The sequence below is a fragment of the Helianthus annuus genome, chromosome 9, assembly GCF_002127325.2.
Source record: "Helianthus annuus cultivar XRQ/B chromosome 9, HanXRQr2.0-SUNRISE, whole genome shotgun sequence".
Taxonomy (NCBI): Eukaryota; Viridiplantae; Streptophyta; class Magnoliopsida; order Asterales; family Asteraceae; genus Helianthus; species Helianthus annuus.
In genome coordinates, this window is record NC_035441.2 from 4,862,435 (window position 1) to 4,873,736 (window position 11,302).

Here is an 11,302-nt window from a genome sequence, read left to right on the forward strand (position 1 = left end):
TTGAAGCCACTGCTAGGTCATCAAAGTCACCAGCAGTGGTTAGCTCAGATGATACACATCTGCAACCCTTACCACTCAATGCCATTGTTCCATACCAAGGAGAACTCATCTTCTTGAAATCTCATCCACCAAATCAAATTGTTGGCAACATCAATGAAGGGGTGCTCACAAGAAGTCAATCCCAAAACATTTGTCTTTTTGCTGGTTTTCTATCACTCCATCAGCCAGTCAAGTACCAAGAGGCACTGAAAGACAACAGCTAGGTAGAAGCCATACAAGAGGAACTCCAACAGTTTAGAAGACAACAAGTATGGGAGCTTGTTCCATTGCCGGAGGGTGTAAGTCCTATTGGCACAAAATGGGTCTTCAAAAATAAAACTGATGAAAGGGGTATTGTTGTCAAGAATAAAGCCAGGCTTGTGGTTCAAGGCTTCAGACAACTCATGATAGCTGAGTTTGAAATGAGTGCAATGGGTGAACTCCGGTGCTTTCTTGGTCTCCAAGTAAGGCAACTGCAAAATGGCACTTTCATCCATCAAGGCAAATATGCCAAAGAACTTTTAAAGAAATTTGATATGGATGATTGCAAGCCATGTAGTACACCCATTGTAACCAATAAATTGGTCATGTCTGATGAAAAGGATGATTTGGTTGATCAGACCTTATATAGAAGCATGATTGGGTCTTTATTGTACCTAACTGCATCTAGACCAGATATCATGTTTGCAACATGTGTCTGTGCAAGATCCCAGTCAGCCCCTAGAAAGTCAAACCTTATTGCTGTAAAAAGGATATTCAGACACCTAAAAGGTGCTCCCACACTTGGTATCTGGTATCCAGCTGATGGTAAAATTGAGCTTTCAGGTTTCTCAAATAGTGCTGGATGTGACAAGACAAGGAAGTCCACTTCAGGAGGGTGCCAATTCCTAGGCAATTGCTTAGTGTCTTGGCAAAGCAAAAAGCAAGCAGCTGTTTCCACATCCACTGCGGAGGCAGAATATATAGCTGCTGCAAGCTGTACAAGCCCAACTGCTTTGGCTTCAAAATCAGTTGCTGGATTTTGGTATCACTGCCTTGGAGACACCACTCATGTTGGATAGCCAGGCAACAGAAAATATCATCAAAAATCCAGTTTCTCATTCAACCACCAAACACATTGACATCAGACATCACTTTGTGAGCGATTGCTATGAAAAAGGTTTGATTTCTCTGCATCATGTTCCAACTAAGGACCAGCTGCCAGATGTGCCAACCAAAGCATTAGACACATCCACCTTTGAAAGCTTGATCTCTAGAATTGGCATGCTAAACATGGAGTAACAGGCAAAATCCTGTTTTTCTATGAATAAAAGCATTAAAATGTTTTCAGAAAATCAAAAATCCATCCTTAAAAATAGCTAAAAATGAATTTTTCATTAAAATCCTAAGAAGTCTGCCATAACCACTGATGAGTTCAAAAGTTTGCTCTACTTCAAAAAGTCTGTTCACTGCTGAAAGTCATCCCCTGTTCTCATATTCCTTTGATAAGCACTGATGTTCAAAATCAGTGATTGTATCCACTGATATGCTATCCACTGATAGTAAAAATCATCCACTGCCTCCATTACCGTTGCAACCACTACTTTCACCAGTAGTTTTCACAAAAGTACTGTCCTTCATTTCACCAGGGGATGGCACATGGACAGTACATAGTGGTCAGACCTTTTGTAACTACTGCCACGTCAGCACTCACTTTTTCACCATAAAACCCCCATTCTAAACCCAAACAGGGTTTACTGTCGAAATTGAATTCTTAAAAATTCTATTCTCAAAACAGTTTCTTCATCTTTTGTCAAATCTCTTCACAAATTTCTTCGATCGTCTTCTTCAAAATGACTAAATCGAAGTCTTCTGCAAAATCATCTTCAAAAGGGGCCTCTCAAAAGGCAAAACCCACAGAAATTCCACACAAAACTTCTCACAAACTTCTGGGTATTCTCACAAAACCCGGCACCATCGATACCTTTGATTCCGTCCTTGATATGATCACTGCGTCAAAGAACAAAACTTTGCTTACAGCAGATGCTCCCATATACCTGCAAACCCAGAGAGAGTTTTGGAAAAATTGTACCCTTGACAAACAAGGCAAAGATGTAATAGCCATTAACTCTACTCTTCAAGGAAAAGCAGTCCAAATAACACCACAGTCCATTTCAGAGGTCTTTCAGCTTGATGCTCAGGAAGGTAAACATTCTTTCCCTAAAAACGAGTTAAAAATTGACTTCATTGAGAGAGGGTATGCAGACACAATAATGAAGAGGGATACCTTACAAAAAGGTTTCTTCCCTCCTGCAACAAGGTTTTTATTCCATACCCTCCTCATGTGTGTTTCAAATAAAACCACTTCTTTTAATGAAATTCCATTGAAAATTCAAAACTTGGGATATGCTATTTTACAAGAAGAAAACTTTAACTATTCCAAGGAAATCTTCAATGATTTGGTTAAAAATGTTGAAACAAAATCATTCTTACTGTTTCCAAGATTTCTAAGCTATTATTTTGAAAAGAAATTTAGTAAGGATGATCTTTCTGTAATAAACCAAGGTGAATTCATTCAAATGCACAGCTTAACTGCTGAAACTTTTACCAGAATGTCAACACCTTGCAAAACACAAGCAGAGGTGCCTGAGCAGACTTTAGCAGCTACCACTGCTCCTCAGGTATCTGCTGCTGAGCCCACTGCTCTAGGTGATCAAGGCAGCAAAACAACTGCTTTGAAACCCACACCTACAATTACCAAAAGGCCACAGAAAAATAAAACTCAAAAACCCCCCAAACCTACCAAAAAGGCAACTCTATAGGATGAGATACCAGAGCAACTGCCTGTGACAAAACAAAAGTGACAAGAAACCACTGCTGCTACCTCCTCACAGCAGTTGGTAAAAATATCTCAAACCATACCTGAAACTCCTCATGCTTCTTCACAAAAAGAATAGGTTGTACAAATAGGGTCACCACATCATGATGCTCTGGAGGCACTCGTTTCCATCATCCACAGCCCAATGCCCGGGGCACATTCTCTTTCTACACCTACCCTCACATCCAAAATTCCACCAAATACAAAAAATTTGTTGGATGCAATTGATTTGAACCAGGCACAAACCAGTCCTTCTCAATCACCTGTTCATGAGAATATGCCTCAACAAAAGACTGGGCCTGATGTATCAATCTTTGCTAACCCACCAACACAACCTGAGGAGGTTACACCCCTTAAGTTACAAGTAACTCTTGGTGGTAATCCAAGTGAAGCAGCTACTACAAGTGTTGAACCCACTGGTTTGCACTTGGACAGTGGTTACATCAATAAGACTTCCTTGGAGGCAATTCCTTCTATAACACCTCTGTTATCTGCTAGTGAGTTTGTTTTTACCGCTGGTTCCATCAAAAGATTATCAAGTGTTGAAGGAAGAAGACCCCAGTACCAAGAAAAAGGGGCATCAGTTGTTGATGTTTGGAGTACACTCCCTACTTCAACTTCTGATAAAACCACTACTAGTGGGAAATCAGATGATCCTATTAAATTGGGTGATGGTTTAAAGTACCAGGAATTGACGAATCGAGTTGAAAAACTTGATACTTCTGTTGCAGAAATCAAAGAAATGCTGCATCAGTTGTTGATAGTACAACAGGTACAATCCACTGCTCTTCCACCTCAAGCACCTGCTCCACCACCAGCAGATGCTACAAATGAGCTACGGAATCTTTTTCAACCATTTCTCCAACAAAAACAACAGATGGCTGAGCAGCAACATGAAAAACATGTTCAAGAGCTTAGAAAAGCAATGGAGTCTAGCTTCAAGAACACACAAGCAGATATCAAGGCCCTAAAGGCCCATCTGTTGATAACCACTGGCACTCCTCCTCCAGCAGTTCTTTTTATTGATGAACTCCCCCCCCCCCAGATAATGCCAAAAAGGAGGAGAAAATTCAGGAGTGGAAGAAGAAAGGGATTGATAATGGTCTGTATATTGAGCCAGAAAAGGATGTTATGCTAAGAAAAATTCATTTGCCAGATGGTAGCAAGAAGGTTGATGTTACCCAGAATGCACTTGATGAAGGTGTATTAAGTGTAAAAAGGGATAGAGCGGCAAAGGATATATCAAGGTGAAATGAGGAGAAAAGAGCTTACATGGAGCTGAATGCGCAGGGTTATTCTGGGTTAAAGGATGTTCAAAATCCCAATCCAAAAAGAAATCTTACTAGAAAAGTAAGGAAACCCAAGTCCACACCATCCAGACTCACTAAGCATATTTCAAAACCACCATCCAAAAGCCACCAACATCAAACCTCCACCCAAACAGCTGCTGAAACTCCTGTTGTATCAACATCTGCTGGTACATCAGTTGTTTCAACAACTGCTCTCACTTCAACACAAACCACTTCAACACACACCACTACCACTGCCTTATCACTACCAAAAACAACATCTCCACCATCACCTCCTGCCAAAAAGCAGAAGACAGCAGATGTTACAACATCTGCTGTAATGACAACAGTGGTTGAAACACCATTTGTTTCAACAACTGTTAGTCAGTCACAAACCACTGCCACTCAAACCACCTCCACTGTTCCACCCAAAACATCATCTGCCTCTCCTAAAATAAAAAGGAGAAGGATTATCATACCAGATGATGATTCTCCATCACCACCACCAACAGCTTCAAAATCTCAAGCACTTGTCACAAACCCATTCCTCTCTCTTCAACTCAAATCCAAAAGCCATTACCTCCTGCAGGTGTTTTGTTTCCTTTGGAACTCATAACAGTTAGAGAAGAAATCAAATCTTTTTACTATGAGGATGACCCTGCTAAAAGGAGTTTGCCATCAGTTGAAGGATATCCCAGGCCAAACAATATTGAAGAATATTTGAAAATCAAGGCCAAGCAAGCAGAGGATATCTCAATAAAAAATAAACAAGGGAAATCTGATAGAGAATTTCAGCAAAACTATCAGTTTCTACTCACACGTGTCAGATCTATGTAGCAATTTGCCAAAAATGTATGTCAGCAAATCTCAGAAAGGGCAGATGAATCCTTGAGAAAAGACTACATTGATAACATCATGACCTACAAGAAATACAAGGGGGAGAAACACATGTACAAAAACTGGACCATTCCTGAGCTTGAAAAAGAGGCAGCCAGGATTCAAGAAATGATCAAAAATAAGGTCAAGCAGACTCCTCCTGAAAAATTCAAACAGTTTGAAGCTGAAAAGGCCTTAGAGTTGAAGAGAATGAAAGAGGAGCTGGTAACAGCTGATTATGGGTCAAAGAATTCTGTGTCAAAGTGAGGAGAAGCTAGGGTCAGGGCCACCTACAAAATGTTGGAGGAACTTAGGAAGAAAGATCCAACAGCTCCACAAAAGCCTGACTACTCCAAAGCTGAGGTCTCAAAAAGACCACCAAAGCTGCAGGCGAAAAGAACCACTGCTCCTGCTGGTGCTGCCATCTACAAAAGAAGGAGTCAAAACCAGTCAGGTGCTGAAACAATTCAAGATCTAATTGCTGGTAATGAGCTTGTAAAAGAGGGCATTAGGTTAATGATGAAAGAAGAATCTGAATTGGAACAATCTGCAAGTACTGCTCAGCCAGTCATGAATAGGCCTGCATCACCAAATACCTCATCCAATAAAAATCTCCCAAGAAACCCACCAGGCTCAAAAGTACTAAAGTGGAAAACTGATAAACAGACCCACGTACTGACAGTGTTCAAGTCTAGTGGAGAAGTGAAGAAATTAACAAGGGAACAAGCTCTTGGCCAGAGTCTTGAAGATTTGCAGGATCTCCTTGATCTTCCACTTAGCAGGGATGATGATGATACAGATGCCTTAACTTTTGAATAACAACTCAAAGGGCAAATTAGGGAACTGTTGATGAGGCAATAAAGATCTACCAATAATGGAGAGTTTTGGCATTATCTGTTCCAAGGGGAGATTGTTGGGATTGAACCCTGCCAAAGGAACAGATAATAAAAGCCAAAACTGGATTAGAGTAGTGGATCCAGAATAAGCAGATGTTATGCATGCAAGTCTCTCCCCTTGAAAGTGGTTTCAACATCTGCTGACCTCCTATCTACTAATCATACAAACTGTTGACCTACAACTGCTGAGCAAAGTCAAAGACTGATGAAGAACTAAAGCTCTGCTGTTCAATCTACTGCCTTGTTTCAAGCGCTGCTGATCATGACAAGTACTGCTGGGTTCACAGCAGTGGAAGGATGCAGCAGTTGTTTATTTACTTTATGTAATATATTGTAATATCAGTAGTTTGCATAAGCAGTATTTGTATAGGTCAGTTGTTAGAGTTTGCTAGGAGGTTAGATGTCGCTTTCATGGTGACGTCAGCTTAGATGCTCAGTGGTTTGTTGCGTGCCTATAAATAGAACAGTGCTCTGTACTGTTTTGTTTAGCTCTTCACCATCTTCTTCCTGCACGAACAAATTACTGAGCTCGGGCTGAGGGGGAGTTTGTAAGCATACATACAAGTGTAATCAAAGTTTGAAATAAATTTAAGCATTTGATTCTCTGTTGAAAATGTATGTTTGAAAGCATTTCTCCTATTTGATTGTGAAAAGTTTGCTTCCATTTAATTTCCGCTGCACTACTCTTTCATTGTTCATCTTAAATTCAAACACAAATCACAATCAATCCAAACTCAGATCCTAACAGAATCCAACATCAAACACTGTAGAGCATCCCCCTCAAACTACTGTCGATTCAAGTTAACGCGAACCAACCTACAACCAAATGTAAGAATATCGCTCGAAACCTTAATCTTTAAACCTAACCGGCAGTAGAAAGAAACATTGGATTTCCAATGCCCAACAATGAACACTTCAAATTCCGCAAAGAAATGAAGTCAGTTCGATAAGTTAATAACAAACTGAACTTTGTTAAAGTACATCCACCATCTTGATCAAAAGTCTTCAACCCTTAATGTATGATCTCATCTCGTCACGAATCTTCATGAATCAATCTCCTATCTTCACGAATCCACTGAATCCCTGATGGCTTTCGTCTCCGATCTTCCCCTCAAATCAAGAAGCACCACATTATTTCGAGAACAGACTAGCAACCATCTTGGAAGAGGGACCAAGAAACCAATCTTCTCTACTCTAAATGGCAACTTAATAAGGCTCAATCTTTAACTAGTCGTCACCCGAGAAATCAACTTCATCACATCAATACTTGATTAAAAACATAAACACACATGACAAAACTCCATCACACACGAGCCTTTTTACGCACAAGCTTTAGATTTACGAAGAAAATAGGAAATTTTACTCCCCCTATTTCTTTGTAAATTGTCAACGTCCAAGCCATGTCACCTTCGTATCTCTTCGAATGCCCGAAAAAAGTCCCAAATTGTCCAAAAACTCTAGAACGGACTAAATCCATACACTGAGAATCTAGAAACCAAATATAACTCAAAAATTCCAAATATAACCCATAAATTCGGACTTTACAAGTAAAAACCAACAAATTCGGATTCAAAACAAACCCTGAAACACAATGAAACAATAAATTCGGACAAGGAAGAATGAACAAATCCTTACAAATTTGGATAAGGAACAATGAACAAACCCTTACAAAGGAAAGTGAACAAATCCTACAAAGGAGAATGAACAAAACCTTACAAATTCGGAGAAGGAGAATGAACAAATCCTTACAAAGAGAATGAACAAATTCTTACAAGGGGAATGAACAAACCCTGACAAACTCACAAATCCTTACAAACTCTTAAATTCGGACAAGCTAACAAATCCTTACAAACTCACAAATCATTACAACCTTTCAATTCGGACAAGTGAATGAACAAATCCTTACAACCTTTAAATTCGGACAAGGGAATGAACAAACCCTGACAAACCTTTAAATTTGGACAAGTAAAAGAAACAACAACTTCGAACAGGGTAATAACCCTTACAAATTTGGACAACTTTCACACTCACAAACTCGGATCCAAATAAAACTAACAAACACTGACACAATGAGCAATAAATTCAGACAAGTTGACTACTCAACAAATTCGGATAGGGAAAAGGCTATACAAATTCGGATGTACAAACTAGCATATTCGGACAGCCAAAAAGCCTCACATATAAGACCTTTGAACAAATTCGGACAAGTGCAATTATCAAAATTTGGACTAATATCCCAGTAACATTCTTCTAAATTTGTTTCCCAAGCGTGACTTCACACAAGGTCATAAACAAACTCAGAAGATAAAAATACGGACATAAAAACATAAAACTTACTTAAATTCGGACAACTCCTTTTTCAGATCAAACCTCAGATCTGAAACAACTTGGAAAACAAGAAAACATCTCAGTCAACGAACAACTTCAATTTCTTCAAGTTTTCTGTAGAATCTTCATTTCTCCATGATGTTTGTCGGAAACACACATCAAATCAAGAGCAATAGTGATTCAGAAGGTGGTTAGACCATTCCGAATCAGTAACCATGCTCTGATACCACTATGAAAGCACTGGGTCGATGACGACCATCAACATTGCAGTTTATTCATGACATGAAACAACATAAACATAAAAGATAGAAAGATGTAGAAGATGAAACCCTTGATTGTTGAATCATTCATCACATATTACATAAACCGAAAGAGTATACATCATCTACAAGCTGGTTTAGATCACAAAGATCTAAACCTAGCTTTCTCTCACTAACACATAGTCATTCTCTCTCTCTAGAATGTGCACACACTGTTAAGGGATTACTGGGGTTTGTGAGAGTTGCACAAAGCTTGTTACCCTAATCTAACCTATACACACATATATATAGGCTAGGGCAACAGCTCAACAAACTCGGACACTAAGTCCTAACGACACTTACATAATATACAAACAAATTCGGACCTTGCATACTAAACAACTAGTCCGAATTTATCACATAAAACTCGGACACAACCAGAAATACCCAAAGAGGAAGTGTCCGAATTTATAACATATTCGGACACACACTTACTAAGTCGGACTACAAAATGACCTTTGACTTCTTTGACATTTATGACTGTTGACCAGAACTGATATAGCACAATTACCCGACGGGAGCATCACTTACAAGGGGATTGTGTAGAAAATAAGCAGTTTAATACATGTATATCTTGCTTTGCATGTTGAGGACTCAAATACATGTTCATTGATGCAAACACAAAAACATGTGGCCACAACATTGTATAGCAAACGATCTAACTAGTTTATACCAATTAAAAGTTATGCAGTACCACTTCCCTTCAGCCTTTTTCACCCTCTGTACGCCCTGATGAAATACTGGATAATACTTGACTATCACAGTTGGTCATCTCGTGATCTAGGGTTCAGTCTCTATCCTTCACTTGCCGAATAACTGATCTTACAACGATGTCCCACAAAACAAACAACACTGGTGACTCGTCACAAGGAGGAGAAAATGGGGGTTCTCCTTGTGACCTCCCCCCGGCATGAGAATAAGTAATTGCTTTGAGGATAAGTGTGTGTACAGAATAAAAGAATGAGAAATCGAATCCTTAAACCTAGAGGTAGTGTCTTCTATTTATAGTTGGAGAATAGTGAAGGAGGAGACCTGCCAACTAGCCAGCGTTCGCCAGCTGTCCAATAAGGAGGAATATCCGTTCTGTTCCCTCTGACGTTGTCAGTCTCTGAGCTAACGTGGTGTACGGTTATTCGCTCCAGCTAGGCATTCGCATGTACTGGCTATCGTCTTGTCCCCCCTAGGATCTTGAAACCGCTGCTCGCTATCGTACTTTCTGTCTGAAGGAGCATCTTCTTGTCACCAGGTGTCTTCTTCAAGAAGCTTCTAGAACCATCTAGATGCCTTTGTGTGATGGGGACGCCAGCTTGGAGTGGTGTGGTCCCTTTGACATGTGTTTATACGTGATTTGGGATCATACCTCTTCAAGTCCCCCAGTCCAGTGTGACTTCCAGGTGAGTTTATCGGCTGGGAGGGATTCGGGACTCAAAATAATTTTGATTGTGTGAGTAGTTGCCAGTGAGCCAAATATGCGCATGAATTCTGGCGTATTGAAGTGAGTTAAAGAAGCGCGTGGATTTTGGTGTACAGAATTGAGCCAAAGAAGCGCATGGATTTTGGCGTACAGAAGTGAGCCAAAAAAGAGTATGGATTTTGGCGTACAAAAGTGAACCAATAAGGCGCATGAACTATGGCGTACATAAGTGAGCCAAAAAATCGCATGGATTTTGGCGTACAGAAGTGAGCAAAAAAGGCGCGTAAATTTTGCGTACAGAAGTGAGCCAAAAAAGCATATGAACTTTGGCGTACAGAAGTGAGCCAAAAAGGCGCGTGGATTTTGGCATATAGAAGTGAGCCAAAAAGGCGCGTGCATTTTGGCGTACAGCAGGGGCCAGGGGGCGCGTTGAATATTTGGTAGGGTTTCTTCAAGGAGAAGCTTCCTTTGTCGAGTTATGTGGTTGGTAGGATTGACGTCTGACGTCTGTCACTGTTGCACTGCCGTCTGAGGTGGTTGTCACATCAAGGAGTGGAACAGTTGCTTTTTGTAGGAACACGTCAGGTGCAACAGTCGCTTTGTTGGCGATGTCAGGCGTGTGGCGGCCACACACCCTTGATAGGCGACATTTTAGTTTTTGCCACCTGACGTGTCACCTCTCCATTGGTGGAGCCATCCCACTTGCCGGTTCGGTCCCTCATCGCATTTAATGCGATGGGTATAAATACTTGGAGATCGTTCTCTCGTCTTCCCATCATTCCAACTTCTCTTTGGCAATTTCCTTTCTTCTCTATTTTTCTCCTTTCTCTCTGATCATTCATCTATGTTTTTTCTAATCTTGCAAAAAATGTCGACTTCTACAAAACTTAATGGTTCGACGAAAGGAAAGAAATCGAAATCCAAGGACCCCATGCGACTTGATTGTGAAGTTATCAGTTAGAAAGAAGATGAATTTCACTAGATTTGTCAGATCTTTAAATTCCCAGCCGATTGGGGTGCCCAGTTTCCGATTGTCGGGAGCACTGCTCTCAATGCCTCTCCTGGTTATATGACCTTGTACGCTGCCTACTTCAAGGAGGAGAACTTTCGCCTTCCCATGACGAAGTTCTTTGGGGACGTTCTTTCCCGATATGGGCTGCATATCTCCCAAATTAATGCTCCGGGTCTATCCTGTGTTACCCATTTCGAGTTTATTTGTTGGGCTCAATGGTTAATCCCCTCGGTGGACATGTTTTACGCTTTTTACTACGTCTGTCACACCAGCGGTTTATATTCCTTTAACT